Source organism: Salvelinus namaycush, chromosome 8 (assembly GCF_016432855.1).
Source record: "Salvelinus namaycush isolate Seneca chromosome 8, SaNama_1.0, whole genome shotgun sequence".
NCBI classification, from domain to species: domain Eukaryota; kingdom Metazoa; phylum Chordata; class Actinopteri; order Salmoniformes; family Salmonidae; genus Salvelinus; species Salvelinus namaycush.
In genome coordinates, this window is record NC_052314.1 from 42,072,470 (window position 1) to 42,084,574 (window position 12,105).

A 12,105-nucleotide genomic window follows, 5' to 3' on the forward strand; every position below is an offset into this window, starting at 1 on the left:
CATAACCTTGCCTACTTGCTATAACAATGATCTGCTGTACAGAGGGTAACAGAAAACAGATCAATGTCTTCCTGCAGTAAAGTTTGTACACTGTTGACTCAAGAGAAGATGCTAATCAGCCAATCTCTTAAACCTTTCAAAATGCCAGACCAAAATAATTCACCTAACTAGGGTAGCTAAGGGTCAAATAATACTTGAAGTGCCCACCCCTCACCCACAGGCACAAACAAACGTCAAAAACACCTAGCTTCACCAGCTACATTAGCTAGATAGTTAACTAGCAAGCTAGACTGTTGGTTTATAAAAGCCAAGGAAAGCAAATTTTTATAACTAATTTCTCATACATTTAAATAGCTAGACATATAGACGGTGGGTATAATTTGTTGAACGTTCCAACAGAAATCTGTTCCAAAAACTTTGTAAATAACACGGTTGCCAACAAACAGTTGTATAGCGGCAGAATAAGATAGCGTGTAGGGAGTGGGCTATTCAATTACGTAAATACAGGCAAATGTATTGATAAACATCAAAACGTCACGCCAGGGTAAGCCTACTCGGAACACAGATGTTATTTGAAGACGTTCTAAAATCCGCTATGGGAAAAATGAATGGGGAAAAAACGATTGGAACCATTTCCGTGTTTGACCGCTAGGTTTTATGGGTATTGTGATTTATATTGCTGTACTCTATAGGCTACTACTTCTGATACCTGTAAATCTGCCCTTAAAGATTATTGAAAATAAATAAATATATTTTCGTTTCACGCCAGTGGAATTTGACAGTTCCCCTCAATTCTTTGACGTTTACCCCGCCCCATCAATCCTGGGTTGTTTACAATACTGCCACAGGCCAGGAATTGTGAGCGGCTGACGAACATACCTCGTCAACTAGCTACTTTTACGATAGAGGTCGTCTCTGAAAAGTATTAGCGCACAGGGAAAGGTGCCACGCAAGAGCGGCCCGGCAACTCGACTGCAGCACGACCTTGGATTGGAAAAGTAAGCACCAAAGAAAACAACGCCATCGCCACCCGAAAATAACAGTAGCGAGGCTCCCACTTCCTGGTAAGAATGCAGAAGTTTGCTAGCTAGCTAACGTTAGTTAAGTTTTACATGTGACAATGGTATGGACACTCGAACCTAGCTAACGTTAGCTAGCTAGCAAATTACCCCGCAATTTCGATAAGTTTGTTAACTAACGTTAGTTGGTTAACAAACTAAGCGAATTTACGGGGTAATTTGTAAATATTCCACGGAAAGTTTAAGTAAACAAGACGAAAGCAATGCGACTTCACTTTTCATCGTACTTTAACTAACTCGCTAGCAATCCATCTGTTTTATAGTTTCTTGCACGTTACTAATAACGGTATGTACTGTCAACAGTTAGCTAGCTAGGTTGTCAGGTGTTGTATAGTGATAGCTAATGTGCTACCTAGCTCATATAACGTTTGTCGTCAGTTTAGTGAATGCCAATATTTTTGCTTTTCCAAACTTTTGCCAGCCTGCCCTGTGTTTCAGTTCTCGTGTCTTGTCTGATGTCCCAATGGAAATATGGGGTTATTTCAGAACAGTTATAATTCACAGACGGGTTGGCTGACAACGCCACGAAATGATGTGGCCGGAAGGTGTGCGTTGTTATGATTCTGAACGTTGTCATGTCTAGATGGGATCCAGCATTTGTCAAATTTACCAAAAAAGTTTAGCATTTTAGCTAATCCTAACCGTAACATAATTCCCCTAACCTGCCATGTTCATTCTTCTTATATGCTGCGTACGTTCTCCTAAACCTGCTACGAAAAGTAAATCGTTACAAAAGCTTCTAGCCATGACCTCCTGCACTGGGAGCCACATTTTAAATGGAATACATGGATCAGGGTGGGAAAAAAATCGAATTAAAACAATTTAAATGTGTTTTCGGAAGGGCTGTGGTCACCATTCATGTAATACATTTAAATGTATACATCAGATAGCTCCTCAATACTATTTCATAGTTTTTTCATAGGGACATTATTTTCCTATTTCAATCCTATGCTTGGTGTGACTTTTATGGACAGAGCAGACCATCTGATATGCCCTTAAATATTATGATATGCAACCTGGAATAAAAATTTAAGAGGACCAGTGTTATATAGCGAAAAAATCTCACATCTGTGCAGTTTGCAAGCGATGTTGTTTGGCTACATTGTATTGTTGTTTCCTCTCAAGAGTGTATTGGTTGTATTGTATAATTATGCTTGACTGAGAACCACGGGTTTAGGGCTGTCCCCAACCCCCAAAAATGTTGGTCGAACGAAAGTGTTCTTTCAACTAGGAATCGGCCGATATTAGCTAAAAATTCCAACATCGGTATTGGCCCGATGTCAAAGCTGACGTGCATACCTATATAACGTAGATAGATTATGTAATGACGCCACAAAAAATATAGCGCTACAGGTGCAACACAGCATTCCTAACCTAGCCCACAATGTCTGCTGTGTGGATCGAGCAGTCAACAAGTCAAGCAGTCATTTGAAAGAGTAAGACAATTTCAGCGAGACAACTCAAGATAATGGAATTCATTGCCCTTGACAATCAACCGTTCTCTGTTGTGGAAACTTGCCTAGAAGGACGGTAGGGGGAGGATTCTATCATCAAATGTATTTCTTAGTTAGGTTGGCTATATCACAACCGGCTGTGATTGGTTGCAATTTCAGTTTAATCCACCAGAAAAGAAAAAACATAATTCGACAAAAAGTATTATTAATATGTATCACATCCGACTGTGATTGGGAGTCGCATAGGGCAGCGCACAATTGGCCCAGCGTTTCTCTCCCTCTAAAAACAGAAATAAATGTTTTGGCCATTACAAATATTATTTTGGCCTTTTATTCAGATTACAATTGCTCACTTTCGTTTTTTTGAAAATGAAATAACCTCCAAAATATCGTTCTATATTATGAAGTTGATGGCACAGTCATATAGCCCGGCACCTACATAATAAAGCTGAGTGACTCACTCATTCATGGCTTTGGATCAAAATAAATAAGTACCAACATTCTTTCTGATAGCCTTTAATAAATAAATGTTTTGATTATCCTGACCTGGACACCATGTACAGTATTATAATAGCATTCCCGATTGGCAAAATGCGTTGCTACAGATGCAAGCTCGATACCCGTGCCGTCGATACCCGTGCCGGCCGCCACCGGGAGACCAATATGTAATTATTAGCGGTCACGTCATTTAAATAAATATTTTTCGATATACTGGAGGCCTACCGTAGGCGACATGAGTCTCACTAGTGTTGAGTAATGTGCTGTTAAAAGTGGTGTAGGTCTTATTTATTTAAAACGCATATTGAAGTTAGAAGCAATAGGATTTGAAGCAATAGCCTACAACTATTTTAGCACCGTTTCACGCTGCTCTGAGACAAACATGGGGACTGGTCTTGATAAATCAATGAGATTTTTATTTTCACGATCTCCGTTTGGGTATTGGTTAGACTAGAATTAGAAAATTAGGGTGTAGAAATGTTATGCTCTTAGTGTAACCTTTTATTTAACTAGGCAAGTCAGTTAAGGATAAATTGTTATTTACAAGGACAGCCTACTCCTTCCTCCCCGTCGGGAAATTGAACCCCGGTTTCCCGCGTTCCCGCACAACACGGGGGTTCTTTAGCTAAATAGCCCAGTACTGTAGCCTACTCCGACCGTCACATTGTACAGCGCCATATTTTCCGTCCCATCCTAACGGAAACCTGGAGGGTTTGTCTTGGAATAGAAACACCTTAATCAAATGAATTAAGCAACATTTCTTAAAATCAGTCCCATATGCTATGTTCTTACAAAAAGGTTTTACATTCTATAGTACAGCCACTATTGAAGGCTATCAAATGCTTCTCAAAGATGCCCTCTGGTGGTCAAACTAGCACTAACTAGCTTTAATGGCTATAATGGCTGACACTTAAATAACGTGCCATAGAATTATGCGGCACTACGCAAGCTGTGCTGCAGAACGCTGCAACTTTTAAAGGACAAACCACTGTAGGCCTGTTTTGACGTTTCCACTGGTTCAGAGTGTCCCATTTATCGCTTTCACGCTAAGTGGTTATCAAAAGTGAGCGAGCCGGGAAGATTTTTCAAATACATTAAACTCAATGGATGTAAAAACAGACTTTGTTTGCTTGCTCTTCTGAGATGAAGAAAAAAAATTACCTTGAGAAGCTCCACAGCTCATTAGTAGTGCTGCGTTAAGCCAATCAGAAATACTATCAGACCCCCAAATTTGGCACATTTATATGCCTACATTTGTGACTCACCACCTGGATTCGGTCTTATTTTTATTTTTTTACAGTGGATAAAAGTAGAGATTCAGAGCTACAAAATTGTATATCATACACTGCATTTGAGGAACAATGGGAAAGTAATTCTGCTTTGAAAGTTGATGAACTTGTAAACTCGCTTTTGAGAGAATTTCGCCTTTTGAATGTTTTGGTATGTAGTGAATAGCTCCTCTTTGTCTAAACCCATTCAGCATCGTTCACACCCTTTTAAGCTTCAGCACCACCCATCTCATTTCGCTCTCGGAGCGCACACTTGATTTATTTACCTCCTGATAACATGAAAACAGCCTAACCAGCTCTGCTGGCAACCATTTCATTACGCTTTTTTGCAGACGTTTACTGACACCGGCCATATTCAACGGTGTTGTAGACATGTCACGTAAGGTTAGCTAACGAGCCAGCCAGCTAACGTTAGGTAGTTAACCTTTCTAGTACAGGCGTTCCGCTTGCGACGCACCTCGACAACATCCCGGTGAAATTGCAGAGCGCGAAATTCAAACTACAGAAATATAAATATTTAACATTCATGAAAATACATGTGTAATACATCAAAATAAATCTTATCTTCTTGTTAATCCAGCTGCTGTGTCAGATTTCAAAAAGGCTTTACGGCGAAAGCACACCATGTGATTATCTGAGGACAGCGCCCCGCATACAAAACCATAAAACATTTTTCAACCAGGCAGGTGCGACACGAAAGTCAGAAATAGCGATATAATAAATGCCTTACCTTTGAAGATCTTCTTCTGTTGGCACTCCAAAAGGTCCCAGTTACATCACAAATGGTTATTTTGTTCGATAAAGTCCTTTATATCCATAACTCAGTTTAGCTGGCGCGCTTCAGTCAATAATCCACCGGTTTCCCTCCAAAATGCGTACAAAATGAATCCCAAACGTTAGCAGTAAACTTATCCAAACAAGTCAAACAACGTTTATAATCAAACCTTTGGTACCCTAAAAGGTAAATATACAATACATTTTAAGACGGAGAATAGTATGTTCATTACCGGAGATAAATAACAAGGAACGCACTTTCCTCCACGCGCATGGAAACACTACAGCCAAAATGGGAGCCACTTAGAAGAACTACAACTTCTAGCAAATTTTTCCAAAAACCAGCCTGAAACTCTTTCTAAAGACTGTTGACATCTAGTGGAAGCCCTAGGAACTGCAATCTGGGAGGTTTTCGCCTTATAATAAAAGTGACAGCCATTGAAAACAGTGGTAGGCTGAATTCTTTTTTTTTGGGATGGTTTGTCCTCGGGGTTTTGCCTGCCATATCAGTTCTGTTATACTCACAGACATTATTTTAACTGTTTTAGAAACTTTAGAGTGTTTTCTATCCAAATCTACCAATTATATGCATATCCTAGCTTCTGGGCCTGAGTAACAGGCAGTTTACTTTGGGGACGCTTTTCATCCGGACATCAAAATACTGCCCCCTTGCCCAAAGAGGTTTTAAACAACAATGAATAAAGTGCCAACAATGTCTAACATTAAGCTCTAACTAGAAAAGCAAACGACTCCGAGGAAACAAATAATAGCATCCGCTAGGGAGCCAGCCAGCTAACGTTAGCTAGCTAGCTAACAGTACACTATAGCTTGAAATGAAACCCCTTTCTGTCAAATTTGAAACATGTAATTTCTGAAAATGTAGCTAGCTATCTTATCTGTATACACCATCATGCATGATGGACACGTCTCCCTGTCAGGAATGCCATACCACGTTTTCCCTTAGTTTGAAGATGTAATCCGGAGACAGGTGTTTCTCCATCTCATTAGCTATCATACTCTAATTCCACTGATTTCAAAACTTGACACTCCAGAAAGTGGAGAGCAACACTTATGCAGCTCCACTACACAATACATTTTTTTTAAAGCCGCGTTCGACAGGATTACCAACACACTGACAAGCTCAAATAGACAGCAGCCTTCAATATGGCAGACCAATCTGAACTCCCCTCTCAGCATGTCCAGCCCACTCATTATCTCAGCCAATCATGGCTAGTGGGAAGGTTGCTCACTTTTTCTGTGGCTTAACCAACAAGGCTCGTAATTTGACAATTTTATTCATATTTACAGATGGCATACAAGTTTTGTTATTTAGGCACATGAAAGTTCACATGTTCGAGAAGGCATTTCTGCCAAAAAACGCATTTTGACCAAAACATTTTTTTTTTACGTTCAAAAGGCTTTCCTGTGAAGTTGTTACTTGCGACATACGCCTAGTTTCCTGAATCAGGTCACATTTGCATACAGGCCAAGTAGCCTTTAGGCCTACTTCTATGCCTAATTAGGTGCATGTCCTTACTCAACATTGACAGCAGGGCGCAAAACACAAGACAATTACTAAATTGACAAAACTCATAAATGGAATGAAATAAACCAAAACTTGTTTCTCACACATGTAGCATAGGTTGTGTGCTCAACATCGTGTTCTCTCTGACAATGAGAACGGTAAAGACTGAAATAATAATATATTGAATGCATTAACAAAAATTACCTTAAACAAACATTGTAGATTAGACATTTTAGGAATTAACGGTAAATGTACAATCAAACTTGAACAATTCGCACACGTTATGAAACAATGAATGTGCACAAATTGGCGGGAGAGAGCTCATTCTGGAGAGAGACGTGCATTTTAGCCACACTCCCCTTCTTGGACTGTGCCATCCCCGTGGCCTCTGCAATGGATTAGTTCACTGAGATGGGCGCAAATCAGACAGGTGTCTCGTGTGCCATAAAAATATATATATATATATTTGCTACTGCTTTACAAAAAAAAAATATTGGTTGACCAACAGCGTATAGGCTATTACATGTCACTGGAGTAGGCTAGCATATAGGCCTATATTTCATTTTCTCACAGCATCTAAACTGATTGGACCAACTTCTGAAAATACCATGCTTAGATTCATAATGACATCTCCGATTGAATTCTTTGCTAACTGCGACAGTTTTGTTGCAAACAAGACAAACTGGTTTGGCATTGGAGAAATATGGTACGAAGAATATCTTTTAATAGGGTACATACGCCTATTAATATAGACCATGGTAATCTTACCACTGTAATCAAATCAAATTGATCTTATTGTCATTGAATTGATTAGCCCACTAACCACGTTAAATGTGTAGTGTAGCCCACACTGTGTAGGGCTATGAATTGGGCCGCTAGTAGGATATTGGTGACCTTTTAGTAGTGGTTTCTTTGTAGCAATTCAACCCTGAAGGCCTGATTTACGCAGTCTCCTCTGAACAGTTGATGTTGGTTTGTCTGTTACTTGAACTCTGTGAAGCATTTATTTGGGCTGCAATTTCTGAGGCTGGTAACTCTAATGAACTTATCCTCTGCAGCAGAGGTAACTCTTTGTCTTACTTTGCTGTGGAGGTCGTCATGAGAGCCAGTTTCATCATCCCGCTAGATGTTTTTGCGACTGCACTTGAAGAAACTTTAAAAGTTCTTGAAATATTCTGCGTTGATTGACCTTCATGTCTTAAAGTAATGATGGAGTGTCGTTTCTGTTTGCTTATTGTAGACGTTTGCTTACTCTAGACATATCTCCCATGTCATGTTAATGGGTAGCTGCCCATACAAATATAATGAATAGAATGGGCTTGTAGCCTCTCAACCTAGCAATTATGACTGGTAAACTCATTGTTACACTCGCAATGGCTGCATGCTATTGTGATGCAATTCCCATGGTATAGTCCCAGTCGGTATTACACAGAACATTGCAGCCCCGACCGCTAGGGCTGCAAGATTTGGGCAAAATATCTAATTGCGATTTATTATTTTTGGGCAGATATTGCAATTGTGACTATGAATTGCATTTTTTCAAACACGTAGGTGAAAACTTGGTAATTCCATCAGACATCGTTTTAAGTGTCAGTGTAGAGAATAACACTTCTAAAATGGGACCATGTGAATGAGTACATACTGTGCTAACTGAATACAAAACCAAAGGAAATAAATATTTTCCAACATTGTTATAGGCTACATATGATAGTAGATATGATTATTACACCTACATATTAACAAACATGCATTTTTAAACTATACTATGCTATACGACGCTTCTCCCCCGATTGCTCAGTTTGGCCGAGCTGCCAGCTCTAGGTAGAGTCTTGGTGGTTATAAACTTCTTCCATTTAAGAATGATGGCCACTGTATTCTTGGGGACCTTCAATGCTGCAGACAGTTTTTGGTACCCTTCCCCAGATCTGTTCCGACACAATCCTGTCTCTGGGCTCTACATACAATTCGACCTCATGGCTTGGTTTTTGCTCTGACATGCAGTGTCCTCTGTGGGACCTTATATAGACAGGTGTGTACCTTTCCAAATCCTGTCCAATCAATCAATCGAATTTACCACAGGTGGACTCACATGAAGTTGTAGAAACATCTCAAGGATGATCAATGGAAACAGGATGTACCTGAACTCAATTTCGAGTCTCATAGCAAAGGGTCTGAATACTTATGTAAATAAAGTATTTCTGTTTTTATTTTTAATACATTTGCAAGGATTTCTAAAAACCTGTTTTTGCTTTGTCATTATTATTCCATCCATTTTTAGAATAGGCTGTTATGTAACAAACATTTGAGAAAGTCAAGAGGTATGAATACTTTCCGAATGCACTGCACCTAAATAAGAGAATGAAAGGAAGCCTGTACATAATACAAATATTCCAAAACATGCAATAAAGTAAAACTGCGAAAATTGTGGCAAAGAAATTCACTTTGTGCAGAATAATAACCTAAAAAACGCAAGACAAAATGTGTACTGGAGTTGCTTACCAAGACAACCCTGAATGCTTCTGAGTGGCTTAGTTAGTTTTGACCTAAATCGGCTTAAAAATGGGGTATTGTGTTTAGGTGGGTGAGAACCCCCCAATATAATACATTTTGAATTCAGGCTGTAACACAACAACATGTGGAATAAATCAAGGGCCATGAATACTTTCTGAAGGCACTGTGTCAGGTAAGCAAACTTTGCAGTTAACATTTAATTGAGAATGTTTTTGGGGAAAATATTTCTGACGGTTATCATAAGCATCGCTAACTGGCTACATACAGAGTGATAGACAAACGCGCGCACCAAACAGACAGACGGGCAATTTTGATGGAAATGAATTGGCAGATAATGTTACGTTTGCCTTTTTAAGCCAGTTGTGGCTAACTGGGGGTCAATGTGGCATTACCTATTAAGCCCACTTCCATCTTTTGGATTCAAAATAAAAAAAGACATTTTCTGCTGTTAATGTTTCAACCTATTCATCTGGTGGTTATATCAATAACAGCTTTTATTCTAAACCAATCTTTTGTTTTATTAAGTTATTGACAATTATTTTTAAGTTCTCACTAGTAGCCAATTTCAAAGCTGCAAATTTTTTGGGGTGTTTAGGTGACCTGCAGATAAACACTTTTCTTATATTATTTGTACCGTAACCAATAATTGATCAAACTTTATGTAAAATGAAAAGATTAATGTACTGATATATGCACAAATAGGATGGCATTTCAGGGACATTTTTTTTCATGCTGGCAGTCGTGCCTGCACGCCAGAGTCACACAGTAGCAACAAGATAATAGATTTCAGCCATTCACAAGTTACATTTTTAAATGCATCTTGTCTTATTTTACTTTTAAATTAACCTGGCTTTGTTATACATGTATTACATTTGAGTAAATTTGAACATTTCTCAGGTGGGCTTAAAGGGTACAGTAGCACAAACACTCCCTGTGAATGTAAATGGCAATAAACAAATACTAACTTTGCATAATATTGTGGTTTAAAGTGTATATTTATACCCCAAACCTTTCATTTCCAAATATTAAACTAATCATATCTTGTTTGAAGTCTATGATTAGTTGAATCAGTTGTGTACTGTTTTGGCGAGAACAAAAGTCTAAGTCCACATTGATCTCTGTGGATATGATTGGACACCCCCCCCTCTTATGAGTGCTAGGCTTCATGATGAGTAGTAATGATCGGTTTATTTTGATTACTTTAGAGGAGATTATATTAAGCACTTTATGAATAAGAATGGTCAGTTTTAAGTTTTGAACATTTAGGAAATTAATTAAAATAGATGATTTAAGAGGTGGGCTTATTTGGAACACCCATGGGGCTTACAGGGTACATTCGGTATCCATTAAGCTCAGTCCAGAATTTGTTTAATCTCATGTAAAGTTTTATGAAATATGTCAATCTTTCATTTTGTCTCGACCTTTTCTTACAGAAATTAGGACAGTATATGTTAGAAATGTCTAAACTTAGATTTTGTTGGGCTTAATAGGTACACTTTCGCTAGATAGTAGATAAAGTTTATGACAGTTCGCGAGGGAACACATGAATAAGTGCATGGACTTTCAGAATTGATTGGCGGGTTACTACCTGTTGGAGACCCCTGTTCTAGACCCCTATGGTAGAAGTTGAACTATGTACCTAGGCCTTTTGTCCCACTCCCAGAACACTATATTGTGTCATACTGGATTGAGAACAATGAGCTCACCTCACAGCTCACACAGCCATTGTTTTAACAGCCCCATGTCTCTCAGCTCTATTCCATCAGTAGGCCAGAATAGAATGCAACCAAAGATTATCCAGGAGTGGCTGAGTGGTATCACATCATTCTATTGACCTTTATTATTACTCTCCCTTCTGTTTCTACATCCCCTCTCCGTCAAAGACAACAAACCAAGCCAGCATCAGCCAGGTGATGGAGATCAGATCACTGTCTGATTCTCTGAATTACACGATCAAGGATCTAGTCAAAAAACCCGATGGCTGCTCAATCAATGGCAGCCAAAAGCTGCCTGCATCAGACAGGGCTGAGCGTCAACAGGTTGTAAAATTTAGGCAGGGCCGCCTGCCAGTAACCTTGTTTTTGATTGCTGATGAGACGTGAATTGTTTTTGACAGCCTTTGGTGAAATGTCATGAATTGTTGCATTGTAAACCAGGTTATGCCTTTGTTGTTGCGTAGTCTATAAATCTGTCTCGCATAGGCTTATCTCGTTTTGTCTCATGTTTGATATCGTAACAGTTTCCGTCATTAGAGTTATGTTTTTAGATTAGACCTATATGCCAGGGCTCTATAAAATCTGTTTTATTTTTTATTTTATTTTAAAGTTTTTCCTTAAATTCTGCTTTCTCCAGGGGCCTTTTCCAGTTTTCACACTCAATCACTCTTTTTTAATAGAACATCCACAGTGCTTAAATCACATCAGGAGACTACTTTTGACATCTGGGGAAAATATGGGATATTTTGGGTGTAGTTACACTTTGTGATGGTAGAGTTTGCAAAAAAAATGCCCACGAATTAATCAAAATAATCATATCATTTTGCCAGGTAAACATAGAGCCTCGTGAAATTATGCAATAGGGCATTTCCACAGAAACCGAATTACGCTTTGACTCAGTTTTTTCCACTTTAAAATGTATGCCAAACAAAAACCATTGATTTTAAAGTTTAACAAACCATACAACTCTATGCACAATGACTACTTTTAACAATTTCCACAGGAAAAAAAGGGGAAAAAAACGAATTTAGTGGAAGAACTGTGCAGATGCAAACTTTGGTAATGAAATTACGGTAAAATCTCCCTCAGATTTTTATGCGACCTCTGAATTAAGATTCAAAGATGTCTGCAGAAAGAATGGGGTGTCAGCTATGGCCACCTAACCACTAGGCTACCTTTTGGGGCGGCAGGTAGCCTAGTGGTTAGAGTGTTGGACTAGTAACGGAAAGGTTGCAAGATCAAATACCCGAGCTGACAAGG

General features: G+C 38.9%; 1 protein-coding gene across 4 annotated transcripts in view; it reads left to right on the top strand.

Moving 5' to 3' along the window:
- Window positions 1–841: 841 nt before the first annotated feature.
- The window catches only part of nek7 (NIMA-related kinase 7), a 166,608-nt gene continuing 155,344 nt past the window's right edge, over window positions 842–12,105 (top strand). For 3 of the 4 annotated variants that reach the window (XM_038999736.1, XM_038999734.1, XM_038999737.1), the window contains exon 1: window positions 842–1,064. The gene's annotated coding sequence lies outside the window, so the exon portion shown is untranslated. The remainder of the gene's footprint in view (window positions 1,065–12,105) is intronic. The other variant, XM_038999735.1, reaches the window with a different exon arrangement.